The following is a 10,315-nucleotide window of genomic DNA, read 5'->3' on the forward strand; positions in this document are numbered from 1 at the left end:
TATATATATATATATATATATATATATATATATATATATAAACACAAGAGACAGGGGGGAAGTCCCTTTCTTTGGAAATGTAAATGTTTTCATGCAAAACAGTAGTTTATCAGTAAGCTCCCCTTACTGGGTAATGTATGCAGAAATGTATTATCTGGAAATGTTTTCCCTATGAGTACACAGGGCTGTTTTTAACCATCTGTCATATATACTCTCCATACCCACATGGATATTAACATAACCGTTTTTCTAGTTAGTTGTTTTATTTTCCGTTTTTTCAAAACTTCTACTTGACAGTTTCATACATGTACATAACACATACTGCCTGCTCTCACTTTCTCCCATCTCCCCACCTCCCATCTACCCCAGCTCGTCCCAACAGCTCTCTTGCACACATTCACGCCTAGCAGTGTGAGGTAGGCTGTGGCTGTAGCTTGGCCATAGAGCATTTGCCTAACGTGCACAAAGCCCTGGGTTCTATCCCAGAACTACCAGATAAAGGGCATGGACTACCGTGCCGCAAACCCAGCAGTGACCAAGAACAGACCCTATCCTTGCCTGTTACATCGTTTCCCAATTTAAGGGACCCTTGCCAAGCTCTGGAAGGCAGAGAAGGCCCTCACACCTTCAGTGTGAGCCCTAGGAAAGCATGCAACTGCCCTCGCAAGGACAGTGACCATTCCCAGAGAACCGTGGCCACTCTCCCCAGCTGTTCCTCTTCAAAGCTCCCTCTTGACTTTGCTGGCATTAGCCTTGGCATGGAAAATCTCACCTCAAGCTCCTCTGAGCTAGACCTGTGGCTACACAGAAAATTATCTGGATTCCAAGATCTCCATCCCAGGAATTTCCTGTGGGTTGGATGGAAGCTAGGTCCCTTGTAGATCGTAGTCTGTACCAAGAGAAGTCCAGGAAGAGAGAGCAGGGGGCCTCTGACCATCATTCCAAAGCTTCCAGTGTCCTCAGAACTTGCCTAACCCTGGGGCGATACCTCACTGTCAAGTCCTGTTACCAAGAGCAATGGCTACAGACAGGAGCCAGTGCACTCTAGAGGTGAAAAGCCTTTCTCAGACAATCAAATCCTCTTTTCCATACCCAGTTAAATTTGGTTCTGTTAAGTTAGATCTCTAGCAAAGTCCTTTTCTGCTGTTTGAAAAACCTAACAGGCATAATTATTGACTGAGAAACCAGCCCCCATCCCCCACCCCACCCCTACCCTCACTTCCATAGAACAGTCAAGTAGATGCTGTGTTGGTATGGACTCTGGTGTGATTAGGTTCAGTCAACAACCCCTTTCCTCTTGATGCCGTCCTCTAAGGCCCGAAGCAAATGAGCATAGGGGAAACCTTGGCAAGCTGTGGGGGAGGCTAACACACGACCCAAGCTCCAAGAGGAAGACCTCAAATACAAACTTGGTTGGTTTTCTTCCAAAACCACTTCAAGTAACTCCAAAAAGGATGAACAAATGGGTATAAGGAAGATGTCACCCTGTGTCTTCCTCATGGGAACTCGATGAATAAATCATATCCTTCATATGGAAAGACACTGGCACTCAGGCGTGTTCAACACAAATGAACAATGAACTTGTTTATGTCTAATGCTGCCAGGAGCATCAGCTCCCCAGGACTTGCCTCAGAGAAATATATGCTTTGCCCCCTAAATGACACCAAAAGCTTCTGGGGTCTACCACAGGCAAGGCACTTCATTAGCACACAGAGAATGGTATATAAATTAGATATTAGACATGTAAAGTCACTTGTTTCATAAGTGTCTTCAGCAAGAACATTTTGAATGAATGAGTGGAGAATAAATGAGTGAGAGAATGGATGAATGAATGTACGAATGGGAGGATGAATGAATTAATGAGTGAAAGAGTGGGAGAATGAACGGTATGATGAAAGCTAAGTACTGCTTGGCAGTGCTCAAATCATTCTATGTTTTTTCTAGATGAGAAACTATTGAATTCCAGACTCACTTCCTCATCTGGACAGATTAGCATTGAAGAGAGCTGGAAATGGGATTTATCCAAGATCAGGGCTCCCCACTGTAGGATAATGGAGATTAAAGGCACAGATAAGTGGTTTCTGTGGGTGAGGCAAGCGTTGTGAGACAGCTCGGGGCCACTCTGAGAATCGGTGGGCTCTTCTTGTTTCATCCAGATCACGTGACTCATGAGGGACTCATGAGGGGTGTATACACCAATCTCAAACAGTAATGCCGAGCTCAGCTTCTCAGGTTGCTCTCAGCTGCCTACACGTAAGGATCATACTCCAAGGTCCTAAACACCTCAGAGAGAAGCAATCAGGGGCTGGGCTCAGCATATATGGTGACCGCCTCATCCGCCACAGTGCAAAAGAAGATTATGGTAGATGTTTCTGGAGAGGGCATGTGGGGCAGCATCCAGGGGCAGAGACCCCCCAAGGTTCTGTCATATGAGAGGCAAGGTAAAGCCAAATTGGTATAAGTCCAAAAGGAGAATCACTAAGCCCCACAAGACACCAGGAGAGGACCCCAGCAGCAGGCCTTGGTCACAGGTGCTATGTCTCTGAAGATGCTAGGTCAATCTAGGAAGACTCAGAAATCACTGCAAAGATTCAAGAACCAGGCCCCTCCTACCAGCAACTCCCCCAACTCCCACCACGGAGCCACAGTGAATACGGACAAGGATGAAAAGTGGGGTGTAGAACAGTCAGGAGAAATCCAGGGTACCAAACTATTATCCAGTGACACCAAACAGTTGCTGAAAATGTCCGCTTACATTGTTACATCAGACCAAGCTTTCCATATTAAAAATATACTCCTGCCCTCCCTCACCCCACAGCCTATATATAGGGTAGTACTTGTGAAAGTAAGACTGAATGTAGATCAGATAAAGAGTAAAAAAAAAAAAAAAAAAAAACCAACATTCACTGCCCAAGTTCCATGGTCCAGCACTGGAGATTTGAAATGCACAGGACAACCCCTGCTTCCCAGGGACCCTTGGGGTAGAGATGTGATATGTCAGCTGTGACAGAGAAGGGCTAGCAGAAGAACCCATGCCCAGCGGCAAAGCAGCTGAGGAAGGATGCTGACCTCTGAGGGGTACAGGGAAGACTGGGCAAAGGGCCCGTGAGCTATGTTCGAAGGAGAAGTTGGACAGAGGTTTCCAGTTTGTGGGAAGAGACACTCGCTTGAATTTGCTAAAGGAAAAAGAGGTGGCAGATGATTCACAGAGCTGAATGGATTTACTAGACAAAGCTTGAGAAGCAAGGAAGCGAGCAACTACAGGGGCCTTGGAGACAAGTCCAGCCCAGAACCTCACAGGGCCTTACCATCCATTTGCTTCTCTTTGCGTTCCTTCTGAGTACAGACTCGTTTTGTATAGCCAATGGCTTCATCACCCATCTTTCTAGAGATACCATGCCAGGCATGTCCCTCCAAATTCCAGTTTGAGAAACCCAAAGAAAAGCTTCTGGCTGGCTGTGTCCCGGTGACGTGCTCACGGTGGGCCTATCACTGGCAGGAGGAACACTGTTGGTCTCATCTGCATGAGACCCTCTTTTCTGTGTTCCTAGGAAGGCACTCTCTCATGTGCGAGCATCATGGCCAGAGCAGGAGAGCTGCCCACTCAATTATGTGAGCGCTGTTTGGCCAAGGGAAAGGTGCCAAGCAGCCAGAGATAACCATGCAGGCCAGTGAGAAACGGTTACACAACATTTCCGTGTCTTCATGAATCAGCGGGGCACACGACTGGGCTCTTTTCCATCACTTTCTTATGCTGAGTGTGTGACTGACTCTGCCCATTTGCTTTGAGCGACCACCTTCCCCGGCTCAGACCTCATCAGCTCACCGCAGGCTGCTGACTGGCATCCCTTCACAATGCCTTCCACCTTATCTTCCTACAGCTTTCCGATTTTTGTTTTGTTTAGTTTTGTTTTGAGTGTTGGGGATTGAACAAGCACATGTCTTACATATTCTGGGCAGCAGGCACTCTACCACTGAACCACATTCCCAGAGAGGATGCCTTCTCTTCACCATGAAATTCAACCATAAGTTTTAGCAGGTTTTCCTGTGGGAGTTGGGGCCACACCTACCCCAGCAAGGCCACGCCTACTCCAACAAGGCTACACCCACTCCAACAAGGCCACACCTTCTAATTATGTCTCCTAAACATGGAGACAATAAATTGTAATACTGCCTTTTTTGCCCCTACAGAGATGGGAGGAGGGGAATCACTTTGAAAACATTGGCTAAGTATTTGTTCGACTAAGGGGAGTAAGAGAGAGGCTCTGTTAGCTCTGTTGTCTGCCATAGGCCTGCCATGTGTGCTCCCCCCCAACCCCTCACCCCCCCCCCCCCGCCGTTTGTGACACAGAGATGCCTCGGGGCAGAGTCTGGCACTGAACCTGCTCTCTGTGAAATTAAGTAGGAACCTCTCCAAGAACAAAGACAAGTTAGCAAGTTATGTCATCTTGGAGAAAGGTTTCTCTTTTTGAGGCTTTCTGAAGTGACCTACTCATTCAGGCACTGTCTTGTAAATTTCTAGATCAAATCCAAACAGACACACACACACACACACACACACACACACACACACATGCACGCACACACACTTGCCTATTCCATGAAACTTCATGAAAAGGAAGAAAGGCATGAATAATTTATATTATATTATGAATTTATATTAGTTTACCTTTAGCAGTTATCACAAAGTCTCTGAAACATCATCATACTTCTAAGAGCTTATTAAGGGTTACTTCTCAGATCAAATACCTGTCCTTGAAATATTAAATGAGCTCATTTCCAAAGCAAAACCAAACAAGCATGGTGTCACATGCCTGAAGTACTCCTCTGGGGAGGCTGAAACGGGAGGTTCATTTGAGACCCAGAGTTCAAGACCAGCCTGAGCAACACAGAGGGACCCCAGCACAGAAGGGAAAACAGAAAGCCACTGTCTCCGCTCCTGGTATACTGTATCGCTCTGTCCACAGTAGGCACCCCAGCATTCTCATTCTATACTGTTTTGAAGTTGAGTGGCCTCCACGGACGGAATGCTTAGGAGGAGCATTAGAAGACATTGTTAGGGTTTCTATTGCTATGGAGAAGTGTTGTAGCCATGGGCAACTCTTATAAAGGAAATCATTTAACTGGGAGTGTATTAGATTCAGAGGCTTAATCCAGTATCATCATGGCAGGAAGCACGGTGGCATGCAGGCAGGCGTGACACTGGAGATGTATAACAAACCCCTTTGAGGTTCCAATTTTCCTACTTCCAGGCCCCTGTCCATCAGTTCCCAGGCCCAAAATGTGGATGTGTGCAAGTACCATGCCTGTGTGCAGGGGGCAGTGCCAAAGGCTAACAACAGGTCTTGCATCTGGAACCTCTAAAGTTATCCCTGCCAGCTCTCATTCTCCATAACAGGGTTCAGAAGGGAGTGGGAGCTGAGGTGGTGAGGTGCAATGGTACCTTTCCACCCACAGGGGGCAAGCCCTTGCCATCCTCCCTCCATTACCCGACTAAAAGGTGGCATGTTTACTGGGAGACAGAATTCTCTTACATTCGGTGTCTGAGATCTAGGCTGAGTTTTGCTAGAACAGGCTCCAAGGCAGGGCAAGTCATTTCTTCATCCTAGGCTTCAATTCCCCAACTAACAAAGGAAGGTGACATCATATCTCATATGCTGGGAGGGTCTCCCTCTTTTTTTTTTTTTTTTAACATGACAATATGTGTGGAAACATCTTCCTAATGTCATTATTCCATTCTTCCCTTTTCCTTCCCGACATGGTTCCAGTCTCTGCTTTGCCTAGAATACCTTTGGGATGACTGTTTCCTATGGTTATCACAAAATGTCTGAAGCTAGAGAACTTATAAATTAAAAAGGTTCGCTTAGCTCACAGTTCACGGGGGTTAAGGATGAAACAGCATAGCGCGGACTCTTGCGAGGGCTCCTTAGTTAAGTTACTAGGGAGAAATCCTATGCAAGCCAGGCCACCTGAAGACAGGCAAGGACCAGTCTTGCTTTTTCATAACAGTCTTCTCAAAACCTAACAAGGGTCTCAAGAGAACTACTTTAATTCCTTTTTAGGGAAGAAGTTTTTAAGACCTAATGACTTCCTCTGGGTATTAACTTCATCAGAGTCTGTTCTCAACAGCACTATATTAGGAGTCAGTCAGCCAACTCACGAGCCTTTAGGTAGCACGAACCATACTCAAAAGGCAGCATTATCTAAGCCTCAGCTTACAAAACAGAGATCGTCTCCTCGTTACAGAGTTACCATACTCCCTATGTCAAGCATCCATTATAAGGAGCACATTCCTTATGTCAAGCATACATTATACTTTAATTAAAAAAAAAATACATATGATTGGAAAAACATTACATAGTACTGTTTAGTTTGACTGTGACTTCCAAAAATTCTAGTGCTACCCAAGCTTTTCAGGGTTGTCAAATTTTCTAGTTTACACTGGCTCCTTAGAAACTACAGAGGCTTTGCCTACATTTAAAAAAAAAAAAAAATGGCTCCCCCTTTCCCTGAAGAGGGATTGGCTATGAGCTGGCGAGGAGAGATTGGGAGACACCACAGGAGTAAACAAAATGAATGAAGGGAAAGTGTGTGCTGACATCGCCAAAGGGTCTGATGACTTACATGAAGCACACACTTTCAAGGCTGAATGATAACCGCGGGAGCCTTACATAAGGTCCAATCTCTGTGGGGTTTTCATAATTAATCTTTGATTAATAACCATTACATTTCTTAGTTGAATTGCCCACTGAAATCAACAAAACAAAACCCCAGGCATTCCTACATCCCTTGAAGCGGAACGGCCATGGATTCTGACCTACTCTAATGATTAACCACTGGGCTCCAAAAGCAACTGGTCCCAGAGCTGCCTACAAGATGACGAAGGACAGCTTCCGAGAGTGGCCCTCCCACGACTCATGGCCAGCTTGGCTTTAACGACTTTCATGGCTGCCCCCTCGAGAGACCAGTCATTTCCAAAGAACAATGACATAGTGTCCTTTTCTGGAGGTTGGAGGAAAAGCAAGAACTAAGTTAAAATACCGCTCGATGGGGTTTCTTATTGTTACACAACTCTGTGGAAACGTCACATCACTCTGTAAGGAAGCTGCGAGGATGCATGTGACTGAATATCCATCAAGGAAACTGAAGACAGGCAGGAGAGGGGCTCTAAGGGAAGGAAGGACAAACAAGGAGGGTGAAGATGGGGAAGCAGCAGATGAGATTAGAAGAGCATATATCTCAATAAATACAAGAGAAGTTGGCTTGATAGACCATAAATTCAGAACCCTAAGATCCTCCTTCAAGATGTTCAAGGTGGCTGGAGCTCTGGGAGAGAAGAACTTCCCTGCTGATCAGAAGAAGGGGAGCTGGCTCAGCTGGAAGAGCACAAGGACCTGCGTTCAGCCCCTAAATGAAAGGCCAAATATGTGGGCACAGGCAGGCCTGTAATCCCAGCCCAGCATTGGGGAAGCAAAGACAGGCGGATCACTGGGGCTTACTTGAGAGCTAGTTCAACTTAACTGTAAGATCTAGGTCCCAGGGAGAAGTCATCTTAGAAAAAGGTAGACAGCTCTTAAGGGGCAATGCTGGACATTGACTTTTGGCCTTCAGAACATCCCCTCACATCCCACTACACACACCCCCTCACACACCACACACACACACACACACACACACACACACACACACACACACACAGAGGGAGGATGGTAAAAACATTATCATTTTCAGAGACAAGGAAGCACTGCTCGGGCTGGAGAGATGGCTCAGCGGTTAAGAGCACTGACTGCTCTTCCAGAAGTCCTGAGTTCAAATCCCAGCAACCACATGATGATTCACAACTGTCCTTAATGAGATCTGATGCCCTCTTCTGGGGTTTCTGAAGACAGCTGTGGTGTACTTACATATAATAAATAAATCTTTTTAAAAAAGAAAAGAAAAGAAAAGAAAAGAAAAGAAAAGAAAAGAAAAGAAAAGAAAAGAAAAGAAAAGAAAAGAAAAGAACTGCTCTTCACAAATGGACACTGGGCTGCAAAATCAGATTTATTGGGCCATGTATTGTGGCATACTTCTTTAATCCTGGTGGTTGGGAGGCAGAGACTGGCAGGCCTCTGAGTTCAAGGTCAGACTGTACTAAATGGCAAGTTCAAGCCAGCCAGTACTACATAGTGAGACCCTGTCTCGGGGGAAAAAAAAAAGCCAGATTTCTTAGTTGTTGAGTTTTTTCATGGGAGGTACTACTAAGTGGGGGAGGGGAGGACCTGGTGCGCCCGGGTCCTGGGAGACGTACAGTGACATCCCAGCACTGACCTGTAAGCCCTTGTCACTCCAGAGAAGCTTGTTGGACATAGCTGATTATCTCTTTGCTGAATCTCTCTGAGCTTTGTTATCTTTATAGGGAGAAAAAGATGGCCTGGATAGGTTATCTCCACAGGCCTCCTGGCTCTCTAAGAGCTTACGCATCTGGGAGTCTGTCCAGCTGATAGTGGACTAGGACTGGCCATTTTCTTCACCACTAGGCCACCACCGCCTAGCCGAGGAAGGACGTGCGCTCCGTAGGCTACCGGTTCCTCATGCTGCTCCACTGACTTCACTCTGCCTTTTGCTTACTGGTGGCAAAGAGTTAATCATCTCCCTAACCAGGTACTTGCTTTCACTTGAACCAGGTCTAATTTATACATAGCTTCGCCATGACTTTCTGCTCTGGCTCTGGCTGGCAGGGCTCCAAGTTGGATTTAAAGGGAAGGAGTGAGTCATGTGTTCCTACCAGGCTGGTGGCCTCTCAAGGTTCTCCCTGGCTTCCAGTCCTAACCCCTTCCCTCCCAGCTTGCTCCTACCTGGAGTCCCAGCCCCCCACAGCATAGCCATCCAGTAAGTTTTCTGAACAACAGAAATGGAAGTAACCAGCCCGTGCTGCTCTCCCAGTGTGCTACAAGTAGAAAAATGTACCCTCAATTTTTGGGACCGCCATGTATCTCCCCTCTTGGAAATAAGTTAAGATTTGCAATATATATATATATATATGTTTGATAATAACTTTGAATCTCAAAAGATTTGAAAAAGTAGGTATAATGCAAAGATTACCACAGACTCTTTACCCCGTTTTACCTTTTGATAAAGTTTTACTCCACTTTACTATCTAAACATAGGCTCACATGCAGGTAACTGCTCCCCTGCGTGTACATTTTCCCAGAGTCATTTAATGGCAATACACCGTAGCCCTTTAATGTATGAACTGCATCCTCTAAAGGGAGACAGGCTTTACCACCGATATTTTAAAAATCCCTTCCTTATATCTATAAAGTCAATAAAAACTGTATAGGATGTTTAAAAAAACCTTTTTCTCCTTGGGTACAAAACAAAGAAGAAATTGGTTTTAAGACAGGATAACAAAACAGTATGTTAAACACCAAGTACTGAGGTATCTGATGATTGCATTTTAGGGATGGCAATGGACCAGCCTGGGGAAAGTGGAAAGGGGTTGCCACCAAGGCTTCCTGCTCCCCCTCAAGGCCAACTCAGCATCTTCCTAAAATTGCTTTAAGCCCAGCTAAAAGGCAAACAAACAAACAAGCAAATGCAAACCTTTCTTTTATCCTAGAGGGTCATAAGAAGACCCTTAAAGTTAACCACGTTTGAGGATAACTATTAGCCCATCTTCCTATGGGAACACAGGGCTTGAAGCTAACCATATATAGGGACAAGAGTCCATCTTCATGTAGGAACACAGGGCAACTCAGGGACATCACGGCTGTACAGTGCCGACAGGCTCCAGAAGTCAAAAACATTAGGAGAAACACTTCTCCTGCCACTTTCCATGTCCCCTCCCCCTGGAGTTAGAGGCATGACCACACACGTCTCTGTGCAAGAGAAGGAATGGAAAAGGGCTGTCCACTAACTTTCTGGCTTTGTTTTAAGCCTCCAAAGATAACAATGGCCTCCTGCAATACCCAGCCCAGGTGGGAGAGTCTCTTCCCAGAGAACAGTCCCTGTGGTTGCCAAGCCCATACTACAGTGAGGGCCCAAGAAGCAAGAGGGGATAGACCAAGCCACCAGGGTCCCGGGTCCTCCTTCAGGTTGATCATATTTTCTCGTTATTACTCGAGGTAAGCAGAATTGGTTTCTGGGTTCTCCAGAGACTTTCTCATTGAGATCATCTTATTCAAACCCTTTCCTTACAATAAATACAAAATCATTAAATAGAACTCCTTATGAACAAATTTCCCTTAAATAATTAACTTCAAAACAGAGAGAGAGAGAGAGAGAGAGAGAGAGAGAGAGAGAGAGAGAGAGAGAGGAGAGAGAGACAGAGAGA

At 45.7% G+C, this 10,315-nt stretch overlaps 1 protein-coding gene across 3 annotated transcripts in view; it reads right to left on the reverse strand.

Annotated features, from left to right (window-relative positions):
• Arhgef28 (Rho guanine nucleotide exchange factor 28) overlaps positions 1 to 10,315 on the reverse strand; it is a 310,662-nt gene that overhangs the window by 107,197 nt on the left and 193,150 nt on the right. The gene's annotated exons all lie outside the window — the stretch shown is intronic.

The sequence above is a fragment of the Mus pahari genome, chromosome 11 (genome assembly GCF_900095145.1).
Source record: "Mus pahari chromosome 11, PAHARI_EIJ_v1.1, whole genome shotgun sequence".
Taxonomy (NCBI): Eukaryota; Metazoa; Chordata; class Mammalia; order Rodentia; family Muridae; genus Mus; species Mus pahari.